Raw genomic sequence first — 20,487 nt, forward strand, 5'->3', positions numbered from 1 at the left:
AAGCTGAGGATCTGGCTCCTACAACAGCTATTTTCCCTCCTCCATCCTTTTCTCTATGGTATAAATAAATGAAAGGCGTCCTAATCATATTTTAGACTGTTTGCAGAGTCATATGCTAAACCATAATGTCTGTATATTAGAACATGCGGAATGATAAATGGAGATAAATCTAAAATTTATAGAACATGAACATTTGCATAAACTGCAATATCCAAACATATAGGCTCTTAAGTAACTATTGTCACAAAGGGCATAAAAAATTCAACTTTGTTTCATGAAAAGAACTCAAATTCCTAACATGATTAAGATAATATATCATTTGTTCCCATCTTATTAAAGGCGTAATTGTTGTTAGACACAGAAGTGGCATCAACTCTAATCTGGCTTTATATATGTACAAATAGGAGGGGAGGTGAATGTGAAAATTGATGCTTTTGGTGATCCATAGGCATTTTATTAATGTTTGAATAATAACTGCCTGGAGGGCCTGTTATAAATTAAAGGGACGAATTGAGATATAAATTTTTATGAGGACTAGTTATACATTCCATTATGTGTTTAAAAATGAAGGAATTACTGTGAACACAGCAGAATTCACATTTATTTGAGGTGATTTGGATGGAAGGGAAGGTGCAGTGAAGGAAGCTGCACGCTGGCTGTAAGAAAGATGTATCTGTCCCTTTGAAAAGATATATCATATGTCATGCATGAACTCTGTTCTACAGGAGACTTTTCTCTGCAGCTGATTTCGCATGATTATTTATTTGACAACAGCAAGTGATGATATAGCAGCGAGTTTTTAGGCCACTTAGAGAAGAATTCTTATTCTTAAATCATAGAGGAGTTCCCAAACACAAACCACTGTCAAACTAGAGTTAATCTGAGAGAGGAACCCAGTAACCCCTTTGGCATTTATTTATCATTATTCCTTCTGTCTGGACATACACATCTTCATTTGCTGACCATCTATGGGACCAACGGTTTATTACAGAGCTTCCTCCTGCCCTTTGCTGTGGCTGTTTGTGGGAGCCCAGCTCTCATCGCTGAGTGAGCATCGTGCTCTCTTTGTTATCCACTAGCACAGATGCCCTGTGAGATCCTTGGGTAGTCCCATCAATGTGCTCCTGACGTGACATAGTGGGTGATGAGAATGCAGTATCTTCACTCAGGCAGCCATTTTCACCCAAAACTGTGTCTGTTCATAAGGGAGGGGATGCATGACCCCAGTACTCAGTCAATCGCTTAATATGTGGGGACTTGTTTTCCTCCCCCCAGTTTATTGGGATTGACCCCAAGGGCAAAGCATTTTAGAACAAATTCTTCAAGTTATTTAGTGCTTAAACCCTGTGTAGAGGCTTGATTGCTCTTGATTTCAATAGGTGCCAGCAAACTGATGGCTTGGAGGTCCTGAGCTGGATTCTCTCTGCCTCAGTTCCCTGTCTGTATAACAGGGGAGACTCACAGGAGAGGTTTGAGGAGGAAAGTGTTCATTGCGATGATATCTGGAGAGATGACAATGCAGTATCGTCTGCAGACATCCTACACCAATGTAGCAGCTGTGCTACTGTGTGCCAGTGTTGCTTTGTTGTAAGACACACAGCACAGGAGTCTTCAATTTTGCAGTCTCTCATGTGAGTCAATTAATTTTATAGGCTTTTGTTTGTTTGTTTCTCCCAACCCTCACTTTAATCAGGCTCACAAGTGCTAGGCATGTACTTTTTTTTGGACTAGGCCTGATTCATTGGGACAAAAGTTTTGCTGATGTTCTCGGCTTGCAGAGAGCCTGAAGCATTAATGAAATTCATAAAACATTGAGACCTAGCTCAACCTCATTTCCCATCTTTGGAGAAGAGCGGCTGGGAGTGTCTTTTGATCTACAAACGGTATTATTTTTTTTTTTCCCCAAGGTGGAAATGAATTGGTCTGCAAGAAATATGACAAAATGTCCTCATGGTTCTCATTAAGGTTCCTACTTTTAGCAGCCCTTTGAATCTGGACTGGCTCCCCAGGCAGCATAGTCTATGACAGTAAACCTCATCCTGTGATAGTAGGAGGAATGATCAGCTCTGCTTGGTTCCTTGTTCATTGACACAGTTGGTTCATCTTTCCTGGACATCAGTTCTTTGCCTCCAGTCTTGCAGCTGAGGAACCTGGTTTGTGACACTCCTAATTGTGCTCAGATCAGGTTCCCAGTATCCTTTACCTTCAACAATAGTACCATGGTTGTGTCTATCTCATCTTTAATGATACATAATGCAGGTCATTTCCCACAAAGTCATACAAGCAACCTAATTGCCTGGGAGCTGTTGTGAAAATATTGTCTGACAAGAACCGAAGGAGCAAAAAGTATTCTCCAGTCAAAAGCAGCCTTTTCTAACTGCATTACAGTACTGGACAAGTGGCTAATTAGGCAAGAATCATAGTGTCTGTCTTCCAAAAGTATGTTTTTTTTCTGTGTGTGCTACTGAAAGGACAGCTTCACAAGAGTTTCTTTAAGGAAGGTGCAGGGGAATGTTATAGAGAGTAAATTCTATGACAGAATTAGCAAATGTATTAAGTACAGTGCCAATCTGGTATAGCAGAAATGACTAAATACCCATCAGGGCCTGTCACTCGTCAAGAAGTGAAATCTTAGACCCATTTAAGTCAATGACAAATGTTCACAGAATCTGGCTGCAAGTTAATAAATGTTTGGAGCCTGTATAACTCAAACTCTAATATTTGTCAGATTAATTATTTGATTGAACTTATTGTCTGTCAAATAGTTTCTTTCTGGAGTTGGAATGCTTTGTGTTTTATTATCTACAATTTTGATTAAGAAAACATCACAAAAGCATGGAGATACATCATTGCAAATTTTGTGCTGGGTCATAGGCAGTTATCATACATAATATGAAATAATATAACTAAATATGGGATTGTAAAGTGTTCAAAATCGGTCACAGCTGAGATTACATATTCTGCCTCCTTTAGGTCATTTCCTGGTTTGGGAGTACTTTAATATTCAACTTGAACATTCTTTTATCATATTCTTCTCTTTAGGCTATATATATGTAAAATAAAAAACCCAAAACTCTGCATGTCCACCAACTCCTTCAGTTTACCCTTGCTTTTAATACAAAACAGAGGATTTCAAGACTGTATACATCAGGTGTTTTCAGCAAAGTAGCAGCAGCAGCAGCAGCAAATCATAGACATTTGTCATTCCTTGGAGCTGTCTGACAGTTCTGACAATTCATTAGGCTGGGCTGAAAAGAGGTTTAGAAAGCAAAGGAAGGATCACAGGTAGTAGAGTTTCTTTTGCATGATCCAGTAATAGCTGATTTGTATCATTTTTGATGATGGATACACTCTTCAGATTAAACTCAGCTGAATTTTTTCCCTTTATTCTTCATTTTTTTCCTTGTTCTTTTTCCTCCAGCAGGAGCTTCTGGGCACGTTAGTCTAGATTTAGACCTCAATTTATCCCAAGAAGTAGATGCCAAGGAAATTCTTCCTGGTAGCTGCTGATATTTGTGGCTTACCAGAGCTAAGGAGAACTGAAGTGAGTTTTGCTATTCAGTGTCTACGTGGTGAGGCTTTTCTTTTTCATTGTGTTTGAGTTATATTCTTTTCTGTGGCTATACCATGACATGTGCCATTACTCAAAGTCAGAGTCATTCCTACCTGAATGTATGCAAACCAAACCTATGGCTTTGTTCAGCGATAAGTGCCTCCATTATCCCTCTCCTTCCACTTACCATTTCGTTTTGAGACTCGTAACGCAAGCAATTTTTTTGGCTCGAAGGTAATTCCTTTGCAATAATGCTGAATCTGCAGAATAGGCCACCTGGAAAATATTTGCTCTTCCATTGGAAAACATTTCCCTTTTCCAGGTTGATGGACTGTCTCAAATCATGCAACAATGTAAAATGCCTGGGTCAGATTCTGAGCTGACAAGGCAATGCTGTCCCACTAGAGAGTATCCCTGGGGTCAGACAGATGATGGTCACAGGGATCAGCAATATCACGGAGCCCGCTTAGTCCTACAGAGGATGAATAGCTTTCCATCTTCAGTTTGTCTATTTTATAGCTGCCACAGAAGAAAGAGTCTGAGATTGATCCTGACCTAGTAGTATTATATGTAGGTCCTACAATAGTAATATTTGCTCTTGACGACCATTGGAACGTAGTCATTTAAAGAACTCTAACATACCAATAAAAGGTGGCCTTGTACACAGCTTTTTGGTGTTTTTTTTCTTTACATGCGAGGTCTCCCAGACCCTCAAAGACATCATTTTCTAAGTACTTCCTAATTTGTACCTTCTCTTCTTCTTTGAGGTTCAAAGTGCTGACAGCTTCGCCTCAGCATCCACCTTGGACGCAACTCTTTCTTCAAGCAGAGTTGCCTACCTGTCTCAGCCAAAGGCTTTGCAGCTTTTAGCTGCTGGATACTCAGAGAGCGCCTAACCAGACTTTTTAGTTGGATGATCCCAGAGCTGGAAATTATGCCAACATTCTGCTTCTTCCAGCATGTCTTTATTGGCCTGACGTCAGCCCTTTTCTTGTGGAAATAAAGGTATTTCTGGCCCTGTGATCCTACGTGCAGGACTAGGTGGTTTAAAGCAATTGAGGATGACACTTGTGGACGCTGGTTTATGCGTCGTGTTGTCTAATGTGCCTCTGTATTTGCTTGTAGGTTTTGTGATTTTTGCAGTTGGTCGTGAATGGCAGGCTGCACTTGCTGGTTCATTATTCGGGAGTTGTGCATGTGGATTGAACTGTTGGCATTAATTATTTGTAATAGTGAGTCAGGCACTGAATTACAGGATCCTACCCATGGATATTAGAACAAACAAAGAAACAAACGATCCTCCTCTCCCTCCCATGACTTAAGTCACATTTTGCCTCCCATGACCTCAACTGGCCCTTTAAATTTTGTATCAAACATTAGAAAGAAAGAGGTCAAAGTAAGAGCCTGGTTAAAAAAAAAACCCACAGCCAACCCAGATGTGAACTATGGGAACTTGTCATCTTATCATCCTAATTGAAGTCATTCTGCAATGTATGACAGTCCATCATATATTCTGCCAGTCAGTGTGTCATACATGATGTGTAACGAGAGAGTTCATAAACCCAGAGGGGAAGCCCCTTCTTTTTTATTACTTTATTTGATCATTTTCATAAAAATTCCCCTTGCTCAATACAGAGGGACGTGTTTATTAGCCCCATTAAAGCTTTGTCCATTCATTTGACACTGTGATTTACACAACTTTACCCACAAAAGAATCCCATTATTTCCAGTCTGGAGAGGTGTCTTTTACATTGTGTGATGAAAAATAAGTATTTAACTCCACAGGTGAAGGCAAAGAAAGGGGAGGTTGTTGTCAGAGGCTCAGAAGTAAACAAAAGGATGCTTTAGGTATAATTGACTCAGAGAAAGAAAACATTCCCAGTAAATACAGAAAAATAAATAAATAAAGATGCTTTTCCCAAGGAGTGGGAATTGAACCAGTCTCTGTGTGCCTTCATCAAAACCAGCAGAATTTGGCAAAATTTCCCTCTGTGTTCTACTCATGAATGTTTCTAGAAAATATCAGCTTTCATACGCAAATATTCTTGAAGTGAAATTGGTGGCTTCCTTTGAACACAGCTAGTGCCTCAAATCCCATCTGCTTTTCCTACAACACGCCCACTCATTATCTAGCTTATTTGGCTTTATTTTATTTTTTTTTTAAATGAACACAAATTAAGCTATTTAATCAAATATGTACATGATTACATGGCATTTTTGCATAAGAGTTATACACCCACGGAAATCATTAATCACAGATAACAACACTATGTTAAAATTAGACATTTTGCTTTCTTTCTTTTTTTGTGTGTGTGTGCTTTTTAACATAATATCCTGCGTAGCTCTAATTTCACCTCTACTCTCATTTGAATAAAGCAGGATTGTTTTACATCAAATTATTCATTTGTCTGTAGCTCAGATAATTGGTATTTATGTTTAGGCTTGATCTCAGAGGAATAATAATATAAAACTTGAAAATAACATTGGAAAGGATCGAGATTTTTTTTTTCCCGTTTTATCCCCTTTTGCTTGCACAGAGTGTCACCACGAATGTCCATGGGCAAACTGGATAAGAAAGAGTGTCACAGTGCAGGACAGCCTAGAAGATGACAGGTATTTCCAGGCATAGCAATGATGAGATCAAATTCCCCTCAACCTGCCTTGTTTGCTGATCTTTTAATCAGATTCAACTTCACTGCAGCTACAGCACAAGGTTCGCTGACAATGTATGACAGCATGTGACAGAAAAATATTTTGATTTTTTTTGGCCATTTGACGCTATTTCAGATAAATCTGAAGCCCAGCAGCATCTGATAAATCTACCGAACTATTTTAGCGGAGGTTTTAAGTTGTGTATAATTGAACTGCAGGGTTTGGGGTTTGTGTTCATATGTTTGCAGAGAAATTCAAACAGAAAAGCTGGGAAACGATTTAAACCCTTTGAGGTTAATGTGCCATGAAAGAGCATCAATGACCAAAGAGGACATTATTAAAAAGCAGCCAACCTAGCTCAAAAAGAACCACTGTGTGAAGCAAGAGCCCACAGAACAACACCCAGGGCTGTTTGTGATCCCACAAGGATATGTACTTCATCCCCTCTCTTCATCTCTCCAAATTTCTTCTGAACTGCTTCTGAGATGCATTCTTGAAAAAGGAAAACACTGAACGTGTCTTATCAACCTTTTCCCTACAATCTGCTTCACATCCCTCTCACACCCGTGTTCTCGCAGTGTCTTGGGGAAATGCTTGGATCAAAGAGAAGAGAGAACAAGGAAAGGAATGAAGCAAGAGAGAAATAGCAAAACCAAACCACTACTCTCCAAACTTTTTGACTAAACTCCTCTGTGAATCGTGTGCATGATTACAGCAAAGTTAAAACTGCCTTCTTCTTCGCCAGTACTTAATTCCTGCTTTTAAAATCAGGCTCCCTTTGATCTTGGGGACTGAAATGATCTGGAAATGAAACAGCCATTGCTTTGCAGAAAATCTGGATAGGGTCCCAGACATGGCTTTTACCTGGAAGGCTTCCAAAACAGGATGAAATCTCTCTAGTTTCAGAACAAATTGCAAGAGTTTTTTCTCTATGTCTAGTCCAACTGTGGAACTCTATCCCTGATGTCTGCTGGTTCCAAAAGCACAGATGTAATAACCTCTAAGGGGAACCAAGAGCGTTATTCCCCCCTCTGCCTCCCCTCCAAGGGTCAAGGGCTGGGAGAATTTTATTAAACTGAAGGTTTAAAGTTCTGGGCAAACTTAAGTTGATGAGACAGTTGGTTATAACCCAGGCTAGATCCAGCCATGTGAGGGTTGGAGAGGACAGAGGACCAGGAGCATCTGTAACATCTGGATCCTGTTGCAGGCACAGAAATATCTGCCTGGCTTCGCATGACCTGGTCCCAGAGCCAAAAGGACTGAGAAACATGGTTAAGAGACACCAAAGCAGGCTTTACCCTAGCAAATAAGTCCTACAGAGAAAGCAAACACATCTATATTTCTTTCAGTGTATTTCTTTTAGTTCATATATTTCCATATGTTGCAGGAATATTTCTTTTTTTGGGGCTTGCAACTCCATCTGATACTTGTACTGGGAGGGCTTGTGCCGGCAGATCGCTGCACTGTGGTGTTACACAGGGACCTGGACTGCCCTTACGAGGACAGGTAGATGGTAGGATAGAGGTAGCTTCTCCTCGGCTGTCTTTTTAATTAGATGAACTTCTCAATGCAATCGAGACAGCCAAGTTACTTCCTGTCGATGAGCTCCCACAGTGGCATTTTTTTAATTTACAAAATGAGTATGGGCTCTGTCTCTGAGGCATAGCGGTCCACAATAAAGAAACCTCTCTCTTTTTGTGTACTGGATGACCAGTCACTGCACAGTGCAATAACCCCGATCTAGGAAGTGTAAAGGAGAAAGGATGCCTGGGCACCAACACTAAGCGGAAAATGTGCTGAAATCTCATCGTCTGCCAAGACAATAAGAATCAATTTCCCTTGCACGTGTTATTAAGGAATTGGGGAATAATTATCTGCTTTAATACAAGCGTTTTCCTTCTGCGTGGTTAACTTCACTGATATCAACAGAGAGTGTGATGACTCTGAAATGACAGCTCCTGGTAGCACATTCTGGGATTAGCAAAAACAGGTTGTCACTTTACCCTAGTCAGGAACAGTCCGTCACTCTGTGCTGAGTGCTGGGCAGAAGAGCTGGGTTCTGCACCAGACATCTGACAGCCGAAGTGTGCCTGGTGGTTCTCAGGTTGGGCATGCAGGGCTAGCGGCTTCAACAGAAGACTCAGTTTTCTGATGTAGCTGCTATTTTGGCTATGCAGCTTCCAGACTGAAAGCACTCTGTCCTCTTTATGCTAAACGATGACCTGCATTAGCCTGGAGATCTTTGACCAGACCCCCTGCAAGGCATAGGGCTTTGTCTCTCCTGATTTCTCTGTTCTTTACAGCAGTGCACAATGCGTTGAGCTGAGCCTAAAATATTATGTACTTTAAAATGCCTGACTCTAATATCACTGTCTCTGTCTACTCAACAGTGCAAAGTGACAGTGCATACACAAGCCCATGGAAGGAATGGAGGGAGAGGCAGGACAAACACGCAAGACAGTAAGTCAGAGTAATGATGTGAAACAACCAAACGATCCTTTCATTCTCACTAAAGTTGTGAAAAGTCTGTCATATGGCCTCTGCGGAAATTAATCGGTACATGGAAAACTGCATAGCAACTGTGGGGACAATAGGAATCTGCCTATAAATTAAAGAAAGCTACTGTGAGTATGCAGAGGTATCTGGGGAAAGCACTTGGGGCAGACTAACAGGGCTCAGTGGAGCCAGGACAGGGTCTATAGAAAAGGATCCTTCAGTAAAGTCCATATTTTGTCAAAGTCAAGATATGTAGGAGCTGTAAAACAAAGCAAACTGTGTGCATGGAAGTAAAATAGAAATTTAGTCCAGCATCGTGTTCCTTTGAAAATGTCATAATCATTCTAAAAGGATGATGAAATATTTGTTTATTTTTTAAGAAAAATAAGAGGTGAAAAGACTAATTCTCAAAATCTGTGAAACATACACTGATGCGTTATTGAGGATTGGAAGGGTGTTGTTTTTGTAATTCTGTAGGCATCTCAGTCCTCTCATGAAATGATGTATGGGGCAATCGTCTGGTAGGGGCTGATGGGATGTAAATGAAACTAATTAAGGAAATGTCAAACATAATTAATAAAACAGGTTTAAGTTGCAAAAGCACTGTCAGGCTAAATGAATGGGTAAGAATGCCATGTTTCCATTGTTTTGGGGCTTGCTTCCTTATTTATTTATTTATTTACTTACTTATTCCTTGCTCACCCCCTTACCCTCCCACCAGTTTTTCGGCTGCACCATTCAATTAGATCTCAGAAAGCTCTTGGTAGCCTCTCGCATTTCCACCTTGCCCCCCTTCTGAGCTGGGGTCCCATGGTATAGGAGGAATATAAATTTGCCCTGTTGGCTTGCAGCCTGGGAAGAAGTAGAAAAAAAAATTAATTGCTAACTCCTCATCTTCCCCAAGTACTACAGGACATTAACATAACCAATTTGCTTGAACTCCTCACTGGCTGCTTAATAGAGCATCTGACCAGCTGATAAGAACTGGGTGCTGCTGCCTATGATACCTTGTTATTAGCATTTTCATAATATTCAAATGTTACAGCCTCATAATTCACTAGCCTCCATTCATTATTGATAAGTACAAAAAATAAATAAAAAGGGTTTATAAATAGCAAAGGGGGGTGAGCGACCTATAATTATGGCAAGCAAATTAGGGTGCGTACTAGAGTCAGTTACATTTGCCTAGGAGTAATGATGCTCAAGAACTTTTCCTCCTCAGGGACCAGAAAAATAATGGATTCCCTGGCAGCTGCAGATGGGCTAGGAAAGGCTGTCACGCAGAACACTGTTTGTATAAGTTAGGCCAAGCATATGGCTCTGTGTCCTGCCTGTAGCCACCTCCAGATATTGCAGTCTCAATGAAAAGAAATGAATACATAAATAAAAATAGCCCCTTGCTGGAAGAGGGTGGTGAAGGGATACGAGGAGAGGAGGAGAAAGGTGGAGGGAAGGAAAAAGCAAACTACCTGAGAGACTTCGCTGAGAAGTTTCTGCTGAGAACAAGCAGCTCAGGGACAAAATAGGGGTGATAACCTTAAAACTAGAGGCTGTTTAGCTGCATCACTGAAGAAAGAAAGATGAAATGTGATTCCTGGTAAAGCAAAACCTTTTCCATGTTGCAGTCCAAGACAGTCGTACTTATATACCAAAGTTTTGAGCCTAAGGTGATAAAAATTATGCTCCCACTTGAAAGTAGGAGCTACTAGAAATAAGCACTGGATACGCTATAATTTAGTCCCTGTGGTTTTATTTCCATTAATCCAATCAAAAGCCTTTTTTCTTTACTAATGAAACTGGAATGAAACACAAAAGGGAGACTGACCTGTTAGCAGGTGACTGTTTCTTATAAGTTATTCATTAAAAACACCCTAACACTCTGGTGCTGAAGGAGGCTGTACCTACTTCTGTATAAATTAAACATAAGTGAGTTGGTTGCAAGGAAAAAAAAAAGTTATTGCTCTTAACTCCCAGTCATTGTACAGCATGGATGTGATGGAAACCGAACCAGAGCAGACATTTGCAGAGGACTGGAGACCAACCCTTGCATACCAGCTGCCCCAACGATTTTCAGTTCCAAGTAGCTCTGAACGGCCAGTTCTATTGTGGGCACAAATACTCGCAATGTTTTGCAATCAATGTACTTTAGATAAGATAGGAAAGGGCATTGATTTGGCCTTGCTTGCCAATGCTAGTGTAGGCTCAGGAATAGAAGGGAAAAACTTCAGCAGAAAAACTGCAGTTTGAGTGTCTTCTCCCTTTAATTTTTTCTTTATTAAATGTAGTGAAATTATTAGTGATTTTTTTTTGCCAGTATATTGTTGATTTGTGTCATTCAATCCTGCTATCTGGAACTTTGAAGAATGTGTCACTGGCATTTCTTGAAAAAACTCTATCTGAAAACACCAACCTGCCTACAAACTTCATAGTTTGTTTTTCAGTTTTTCCAATGTTATTTTCAGTATCTTTATCGTCCAGCATTATTAGCAAGTGTCCACTCTGGACTGAATTCTTGTCTGAATATAAAATTCTTGAGAACTTTATTGCACCTTAGCAAAAAGTGAAGAGATGATATTTATGAGAGCAATCTTCCAATTAGCCACCCTCCACAGCCTGTGCCTGGACCTTGTCCATTTTGATACATATAACAAAAAGTCTAAACTGAAACTTACTCACCTTTATGTTCTGAAATCTGGCAAGGTTTGCACAGTAGACATAAGGTTGACAAATAACCCTACTTCTGCAGCAAGCTTTCTCCCCAGAACATCCCCAGTCCTGCAGATGTTCAGACCTGGGTCTGAGCTGTCCATCTCCAGCACGTGCATCCATCTTACAGAAGGATCCTTAGGCATCCTGTAGGCTCTGGTCTGCCTTAAATCTCACATTAACATCATTGAGGAGAAATACAAATTTAAACTGACACAGACTTTCTTGTCTCTTCCTTTGTGTTTAAACACAGATGGTTGCTTTTGTTGTGCCGACGCATTTCAGCCAATGCAAGAAGCAAAGTACTTAACTGGAATATATATCTCCTCTTTTCTCCAAACATACACAGTTTTTTTGTAGTTGAAGTGTCATTCTTAAGAATATATACAGTGTTTTCATGCATCTTGATCTAACTCATTAGTCCTTATAATTTATTGTTAACTACTTGGATGTAGCAGCCATGACAGCTTTGAGTAAAGTGTTTAAGCAGGCATCTGCTTTGTATAAATTATAGGAACCTTGGTCACACAACTTTTCAGAGAGAAACAAAGGTCTTTTACCAAAATCTGTAGCTTTTGGGATAGCGATTTATTTTTACTGTAAGAGGCGCTGGATCTTGGAAACAGTAACAGAGAAAATCCATGAACTACCTGCAGACTTGTTATTTACATTTGTATTTGGTATTGTGCTAATGGCTCCAAGGCAGGAGGAACATGATTGACACGGGGGTTTGGAGCTGGAAAACACTTTGTTGGTCTCAAATCAGCTCTTTGGAGGCTAAAACCCTGATTAACTATAGCTGGAGTGGATTGTCTTAATCTGACTGCTGTAGTACTGTATGTCTAGTCATTCAGGCTTATTTCTGTAAATACTTAGATAAGCTTGAATCAATTACTTCAATGTCTCCCTTTGTCTCCTACCATCAGAAATGGCATGATATCATGATATAAGCAGGCAGAACAGCAAGATCAGGGAAATTATACCTTTTGCACACAGAGCAAAGAAGATGTGTGTTAACACAAAAGGCAGACGTTGCCTTGGAAGATGGCTTCTCATACGCAAAGAAGGATGTTTCACATATTCGCTCAGTATCTCTCAAAAAGAAAAACTTATAACCAGGAAGGTTGCAAAATCAATGTTATTCTGAATATTAGACTGTCCCAAAGGCCTTTTCTCTTTTGATCACCCCTTCTGGCTTTTGACTGTCTGTGAGGCACCTGAAAGGATAGCAGGACTTTTGCTGGTGATACACAGTTGACCAAAGATCTGATGTGCCTGTGCTCTTGTTGCCTGCTCTCTTGCACTGCTTAGATTAATTTGGCTCACTCATGAAGCCTTGTGCATTGCACATCTCCTGACGAAAACCAAAGAAGTCTGACAGAGCAAACTAATTGAAACACAGTACTCTGCATCTCACTTTAGCACCACTGTTCCGTGCCAGAGACGCACGGTTCAAATTTAATAGAGTGCCGTGTCAGGGATGCCACTCACCGGGGTGAAATGCAATGCAATGGTGGACAAGCCTGGTGAATGCTTTTCCTCCTCAAAAGCAGCTTGGAGACATGACTTCACTCTCTTTAGTACGTCCGGATGCACAAAGGCATAGCTGTGAAGGTGATGGGATCATATCAAATCTACCCTAGCGCAGAGCTCTGGTTTAATTTTTATTTTTTTTTTTTATACCAGTGACTGGTCTCAGCTCTAATTAACCTACTCCCCTATCAGTCCATTCCCTCCCCACATGCCATTTTTTCCCCTTCCTCTCTGTGATCTCCATTTCACTGCAGAGATGGCCTGGCAAAGAGACATTATTCTATTTAGAAGCTGAGCACCTCACTAGGGGTGACAGGACTGCTTTTAGGTCATTTATCTAATTGCTCTTTGCAGATAAGAATTAATTAGCCCGATTATTTTTCTTAGTTTTTGGATGGTTTCCCCACCTGGAGAGAAGAAATTCCTCTATGTCAGTGATTAATTGCTGAGCCAGAAGCTTTCTGCCTTGCATTTGTAATAAATGCCAACTGATTCTTTAGGTCACATTAGGAACCAGGCAGATTGTGGTTAAAATGTACAGGATAATAAAGCATTTGTACAAACAAGATCACTGCCATTAGATTTTTATTAAATATTTTAATTTATCTGGAGGTTGAGGGACTGCGGGAATCAAAAGGTTTAAGGTCTCCTATTCCCAGCACTTTCTGATGAGAGACGCCCTATAGCCCTTTGATCTAAAACAGATGAACCTCGTGGAAGTGCTTCAGCTCAGGATTTGGCACAGCTGGTTTGTCTCATACTGATCTGCATGCTTGGAGGATCGTGAGTGTGCAGCCAGCTCGACTCAGATGTGACCACATTTTGTGAACTACAGTGGAGTAGGAGTTTGGATGAGCTGAGGAGGAGACATTAAGATTTGTGTGTGAAATTACGGCAGGCTTATAGCTAGCTGAATTTAATGCAGTAGCAGGTCTCCTCTTCCTCCCTTTCCTTTCCTTTCCTTTCCTTTCCTTTCCTTTCCTTTCCTTTCCTTTCCTTTCCTTTCCTTTCCTTTCCTTTCCTTTCCTTTCCTTTCCTTTCCTTTCCTTTCCTTTCCTTTCCTTTCCTTTCCTTTCCTTTCCTTTCCTTTCCTTTCCTTTCCTTTCCTTTCCTTTCCTTTCCTTTCCTTTCCTTTCCTTTCCTTTCCTTTCCTTTCCTTTCCTTGCCTTTCCTTGCCTTTCCTTGCCTTTCCTTGCCTTGCCTTGCCTTGCCTTGCCTTGCCTTGCCTTTGCCTTGCCTTTGCCTTGCCTTGCCTTTGCCTTGCCTTTGCCTTGCCTTTGCCTTGCCTTTGCCTTGCCTTGCCTTTGCCTTGCCTTGCCTTGCCTTTGCCTTGCCCTTGCCTTGCCTTGCCTTGCCTTGCCTTGCCTTGCCTTTGCCTTGCCTTTGCCTTGCCTTGCCTTGCCTTGCCTTGCCTTGCCTTCCCTTTCCCTTTCCCTTTCCCTTTCCCTTTCCCTTTCCCTTTCCCTTTCCCTTTCCCTTTCCCTTTCCCTTTCCCTTTCCCTTTCCCTTTTATTTTTTCTTTCTATAACAATTCTGAGCATTCAGCCCATAGAAAATGATGCAGGACCTACTACAGAAAAGCACAGTGGCCTCGATTCACAAGCTGGTCAGCCTAGGACAGCCTCTTCTCCAGGATTATACAGCAAGTCAGACAGTGTGATCTCTTGCGCCCTTAAAACCTGATTTCTGCCCTAGAAAGTTCACAGAAGAAAATGGGAGTTTTGCCATTTATTTCGCTGTGCTTGTGAACTGTTTGAAGCCCCTGATGTCCCAATAGCAGAAATTAATTGCTGGTGTTAGAGCAGTTTCTCTAACACAGCTGATCACAAAAGACATCAAGCTGCCTACTTTACGGTGATCACTACCACCTCAGAGAGACGAGGGCTGAAAAGGCAGAGGAGTAAGATACTGTTTTATCCCTTGGTCTGAGTCCTTCTGTCTCACAGCTTAGAGATGTTGGGAGGGTGGTGATGGGGCATCTGGCGCTGAATGGCTTTGCTGTGTCTGGTCCCTAGAAAAAAAGAAATCTTCATCCTGAAACTCTTACAGAACCTTTAAAATGGAGAGGAGTAAATTAGGGTCCCCGTGTGGACTTTTACTGTTAGTGGGCAGAGTTATTTTACTGAAGGTTTTGTTTGGTTGGTTTTTAAAGGAAAGGGGAAAAAAAAAAGAGAAAAACCGAAAACATGGCAATTTCTCTCCTGGCAAGTGGGCTGAAGACAGAAGAGAAGAACTGATAGTTCTCTAATGTATAGGAACAATATTGCATTGTGAAAAGTAACTTTCTATAGAACTTCGATTCTTACTCAACCACGGTATTTTGAGAATACCATTCCCAAGTGTGATTTAAAGACAGAAAAATCTAGTGCTACACTGATGGTTAGTCAAAAATCAATGCTTGAAAATTGCTCCTACCTTCAGCTTTGAGCTATGGGATGTTATTTTGGCTTTGAGTATCTTGTAAAGCTCATGTGTATCAGATATAGCTGATATTTCTCACTACCTACAAAATGGTCAAAATTCTTTTACCTTTTCTTTTGTTAAATTGAGATTTCATTCTGGTCACCATTGCTGCCTGCATTTCATAACTAGACCAGAATACACACCCAAGACAGAGCACCTAGGTTTTTTTCTTGACCAGATACCCAAGGGGAGTCAGATATTTGAATTCAGTGGGAGTAGAGCTGCTAAATACTATTTTTGATCTTAGCTATTGGACCCTATTTTAACTAATACATTACATAATAATCTCGCCATGTTGCTGGGAAGTTACGTTAGAATGCGTTTTTCAGATGTGGAAATGGATCGCCTGTGAGTGTGAGCACTTTCCCTAATGCCACAAAATGTGTCACTGGAAAAACTTCACTCAAAACCTTAGCAATGTCTGTGCTTGTTTTAAGCCCACACAAAACCATTTAATTTAAGTAAGATTTACCTCCCCCACCTGCAGTGTCATTTCTGGCACTGTACATGAGGAAATTTAACAATATCGAGTGGCCTGAGTTATGATAATGAAAGATGGTTGCTAAGAAAAACCATGATGATAGCCAAGAAATTAATATTACAGAGATGAAAATCTTCTTATAGACCCAAAATAATAGATGTTCTGTATCAATACATGACTAATCAGCACTCAAGGATTTATCTTTCAAATTACAGTACATGGTGGAGACATTTAATGCAATATGGTCTCCCTTCAGAGAGATACAGTATGTGACTAAATATCTCCAGTGAGTAATATTCACACTTACTCAAGTACTGTAAATATATCCCTGATAAATCTGGAGAGCGAATTCTTGTAAATTCTTGTTTAACACTGCAAGGAAGCTTAATAACTTTCCAATCTATCAACATGTTTTAATTTCCTACTGTGCAGTTTCTAACTGAAACAGGGCATTTAACAGAAGAGATTGAAAACTAACGGAGAATGGACTATGGTGTGTTAGAAAACCTTGGTATCAAATGTGCCACCGAGTCGTAGGGGTTTGGGCAGGACATTTTCAAATGTGAATGTTTCATTGCCGCTATGCTTAATTATGCATGCAATTTTTCATGTAAAATTAAGTGCATGTGCAATGTGCAGATTAAAAAAAGGAAAAAATCCTTTCTACTAAGTGGAAATGGCTAAGAACCTGATAGATGGATGCAGCCAGGAGGTCACATCAGCAAGTGACACTATGTGTACTTCAGCATAAGGTCCAGAACACAGGCTGAGTAGAAATCTCAATAAAAATCATGCCACACTTAAGAAAACCAACATGTATTTAAGTGGAATTTAATAATGCTAATCTACATGTATATCACAGGGCTTGGAAGGGTACAGGTTGGATGACTAGTAAATCAGGTTTATGTGATGTTTTAAGCCCCTACTTTTACCTTATTTTTTTTTTTTTTAACCGTGCGTCTGGAGTGCCTGGCAAGCATACATCTGCTCCACAGATTAAGTCCAACAAACTCATCAACAACTTTAATACCAGTTTGTCATGGGGTTCTTTTTGAAGAAGACTCAACCTAATTTCTTTAGCCTTTTTTATGAAAAAGCAAACCCTGAACTGGTGCTCAGTGGGAGGATGCCCATTGCAATGCTGTGCACGTAAGCTTGCATTGGTCAGAGGGGAGCCAGGGCATTTGGTCTTGCTGGGTCTGGAGGGAAGCAGATTTCAGAGTGAAGATATCATCACTGAGAAGTCCTCAGGATAGGTTTCATCTCCCTTAAAGCAACGCATATTCCTAGATCACTGTGAATTTCATAATGGTAGTGCTCTCTCCACTGCCAGGAGAGCAGATGAATTTATAGCCAGACCTTCAAAACAGCTGGGGCACAGGCCACACAAGGCTGTAAAGAGCCCTAAGAGGAAATCAGCACAGCTTCAAAATTCTGAGCTGCCCAGTAGGTTTCAGATATTGCCCCAAGAAGAAAGTAAAGAATTGATTAGAGCTGTGATGGATAGATGCCTGAACCGTAGCTGCTATATTTGGGTGTTACATGAATCAGTCTTTACTGATAAAACTGAAAATACCTCAACTTCTGTTTTCGTAGGTGGTAATTATCTTTGGTTATCTACATTTTTTTCCCTAAGCCTTGGGACATTCTCTAGGGAAAGACTTTAAAGAGTTTGTGTGGCCCTTTACATAAGCAAATGCAGCAATCCTGTATACTATTTTATGAAGTGCGTAAGGGTTTTTTAAAATACAAATTATTCAGTTATTATTATGATGATGATGCTACTGTGTGTATAAACATGTTTCCAGTCCCCAAATGGGCACAAACTACTTACTCTGAATAGCAAACATCAAAGAAAACAAGTGAGCTGAGAATTAATGACTCACTATTTCTGTTTTTTCAGCTCTAGGGGTCTCTGCAAAAGAAACATCTTCCTACAAGTGATAACATGAAATCTTCCTGTTCCTCCTACTTGTCTTTCTTCCTCCATGGAGTCTTTAAATTTACTTCAAGTATCTTAAGAGCTTCCTACATTTTTCCTATAATCTTCCAAACCAAGTTTCCACAGTTTGCTGAAGACATTTTAATTTCCTGCTACCTGACAGGACTTTCCAGTATTCTCTGCAAAATTGATTTTATCTGATTTTTTTGTCTCATTTTTTTTTCCCTGCACACAAAAAAATAGATGGGGAAATAAACACAGAAAACCAAGTACTCCAAACATTACAGGACACCTGCAATAGGCAGTGGAATTAAATCTTTATTTCCTGACTCCCTCATGTCACCTTTGGCCTACCACAGTGCCGAGAAGTATGGAGTACAGTAAGCCACCTCCTTTTTGCCTGTTATTCATGTAATTAACACCATTGAAACAATTCACAGCAGTCTTTTAAATGTGAACGTTATCAATATCAGTGTTTGCTTTCGAATAATACATTCCTAGACATCTCTTGTTATGATTCACTACTCTGTGGTGCGATGGAACCCCTGGAAACTCTCACAAAAGTTCTTGAGACTTTTATGTATTTCCATCATTTCAGGACACTCTTTGTAAAGATGAGTATCTTTTAATACCTCTTGCCAGGGTGCAAGGAATGATCCTGATTTTTGCAAAATCTCATTTTGCAAAACACATGCTGAGTGTATTAACGCCCTGATGAGATACAGACAGCACCAGCGAGAGAAACCTTCAAACATTACATTTTTCCTCCATAAAGTGGAAAACTCTAAATAATATTGTTGATTAGATAGAGCATATTGGTAAAGGTCTTGCTAGCTCTCCTGAGCATGTCTGCTTGACTTCTAAATTCACAGCACTAAAATGTTTTCATTCCCTTTCCCTTCACTCCCCACTTAATCCTTAAGCATTTTCACCTTAATCCAGAAGTTTTCAAATGCCCTGACAAACCAGCTAAATGTAAAGAAATAGCTGCTTCTCTTAGCTTTTTTTCCTGTCAATCACTTCAAACCCAGCGGAATGTGTGATGAGGATGACTCAGTTTGCAGAAAAGCAGCAACTTAGCAGTTGGCTAATGTTTTGCGAGCTGCTGGGTTTAGACAGATGGAGTACTTGTATTTCATCTCTCAGCACTGTCCCTGATTATGGTTTTTTAGTAGTCCCAGGTACTAACTACCTCAGCATCGGAAGAGATTGGTGGCAGTCTGGTGTTCACAGCTTACTTGTGATTCTGTAAGGTTTTCTTATTATATTCAATAGTCCTGTCAGGCAGGTGTTGGAGGGATGCAGTTGTGCTTTGGGGAATAGCAGGTAAATTTATGCATCTTTAAAGAACTGGCAGATTTAGCCGCCTACATATGATTTAAGGGCCTGATCCCAAACCCATCAAACTTAATGGGAGGTTTTCATTGACTTAGTTGGCTTTGGATTAGCTCCTAAGTGAATTTCCAGTAGAAGGCAAAAACCCAGCCAACAAACCTGTCGATTTCTTGGCACACTCACCGCCTTTTAGTGAGCAGTGGCACAGCTAATCCTTGCAGAGCTGCCCAGTCAGATTCTTCTGACAAACACAACCTTTACTTCCAGACACTTTTACCCCTCGTGTAGAACACCCAGAATCTTTGATAAAAGCATGAAGGAACAAATAAATATATTACAGGATTCTCCCCACAGAAATTTTGTCAAAAATAGAAAAAAGAAAGGTAGGCCTTATTTAAATAAACTAGCCTTTGTTGCCTTAGAATAGAGAGTTGCTGCACCACGTTGGACCTAAGGGCCACGTAACCCAGTGTGTCCTCTGGATTTGGCTGAAAGCAGATATCTCGGGAACATTAAAAGGATATTTTTCTGAAATACTCTGATGTTTTTCAGTGACCTGTGGCTCAGAAACTTGCCGAACAAGAGATCTCTATGGCTTGAATAGCTCTCAATGTGTTTTTCTTCTATGAATTTCTTCAAGGATTGTTTTCGAAACTATGCACCCACTCCTAAATCTTGTTGCAAAGAATTTTACAAGTTGCCTTTTTGCTACAAACAGAGAACTCTTGCTCATTTTGAATATACCCCTTGCTAGTTTCATTTGATGACTTTTATATCTTAGACTACTAAAGACAGTGAACACTCATTATCTATTTGCTATTTCAAGGCTTGCAAGAATTTTAAAGACCTACATCTGACCTCCTCCTTTCCCTCCTAGGTTGCTCTTTTTCAAGATAAAAAGTCTTGATCTATTTAGCTTAACTCGGAAAATATAATGTAACTTTTCATAACCTCAAATTATTATAGACCTGCAATTAAATTTTGTGCTCAGCTTGGATTCAATCAATACATTTGGCTTACTGGACATGATGATATTTGTTCTGCCTTTTTTTTTTTTAATACCAAAATTAGTCTGACTCAACACTCCTCATGAGATATTGCAGGAGAAAATAGGGGTGGGGGGGAAATCTTTATTTTGAGGATTCCTGCCTTTGCATTAGTATAATAATGAGGGACATATTAGTATTCTTGAAGTTTCTATAGTCTCTATGCTTCATACAGAGCTGTAAAATAAAACAGGCATAGCCATTAATATGCTAATGTTATATGCTATGACCATGTTGCTCTCTCTCTGAGTATCTCCACTGTCTTCCTATCTCTTTCCAC

At 40.1% G+C, this 20,487-nt stretch overlaps 1 long non-coding RNA gene across 1 annotated transcript in view; it reads left to right on the forward strand.

Annotated features, from left to right (window-relative positions):
• Nucleotides 1-18,521, forward strand: part of LOC142362618 (uncharacterized) — a 57,620-nt gene extending 39,099 nt beyond the window's left edge. The window contains exons 9-10 of the long non-coding RNA XR_012765199.1: nt 8,596-8,665; nt 17,788-18,521. This is a non-coding gene — a long non-coding RNA (uncharacterized LOC142362618). The remainder of the gene's footprint in view (nt 1-8,595; nt 8,666-17,787) is intronic.
• Nucleotides 18,522-20,487: the final 1,966 nt, after the last annotated feature.

This window comes from Opisthocomus hoazin, chromosome 10 (genome assembly GCF_030867145.1).
Source record: "Opisthocomus hoazin isolate bOpiHoa1 chromosome 10, bOpiHoa1.hap1, whole genome shotgun sequence".
Classification (NCBI taxonomy): domain Eukaryota; kingdom Metazoa; phylum Chordata; class Aves; order Opisthocomiformes; family Opisthocomidae; genus Opisthocomus; species Opisthocomus hoazin.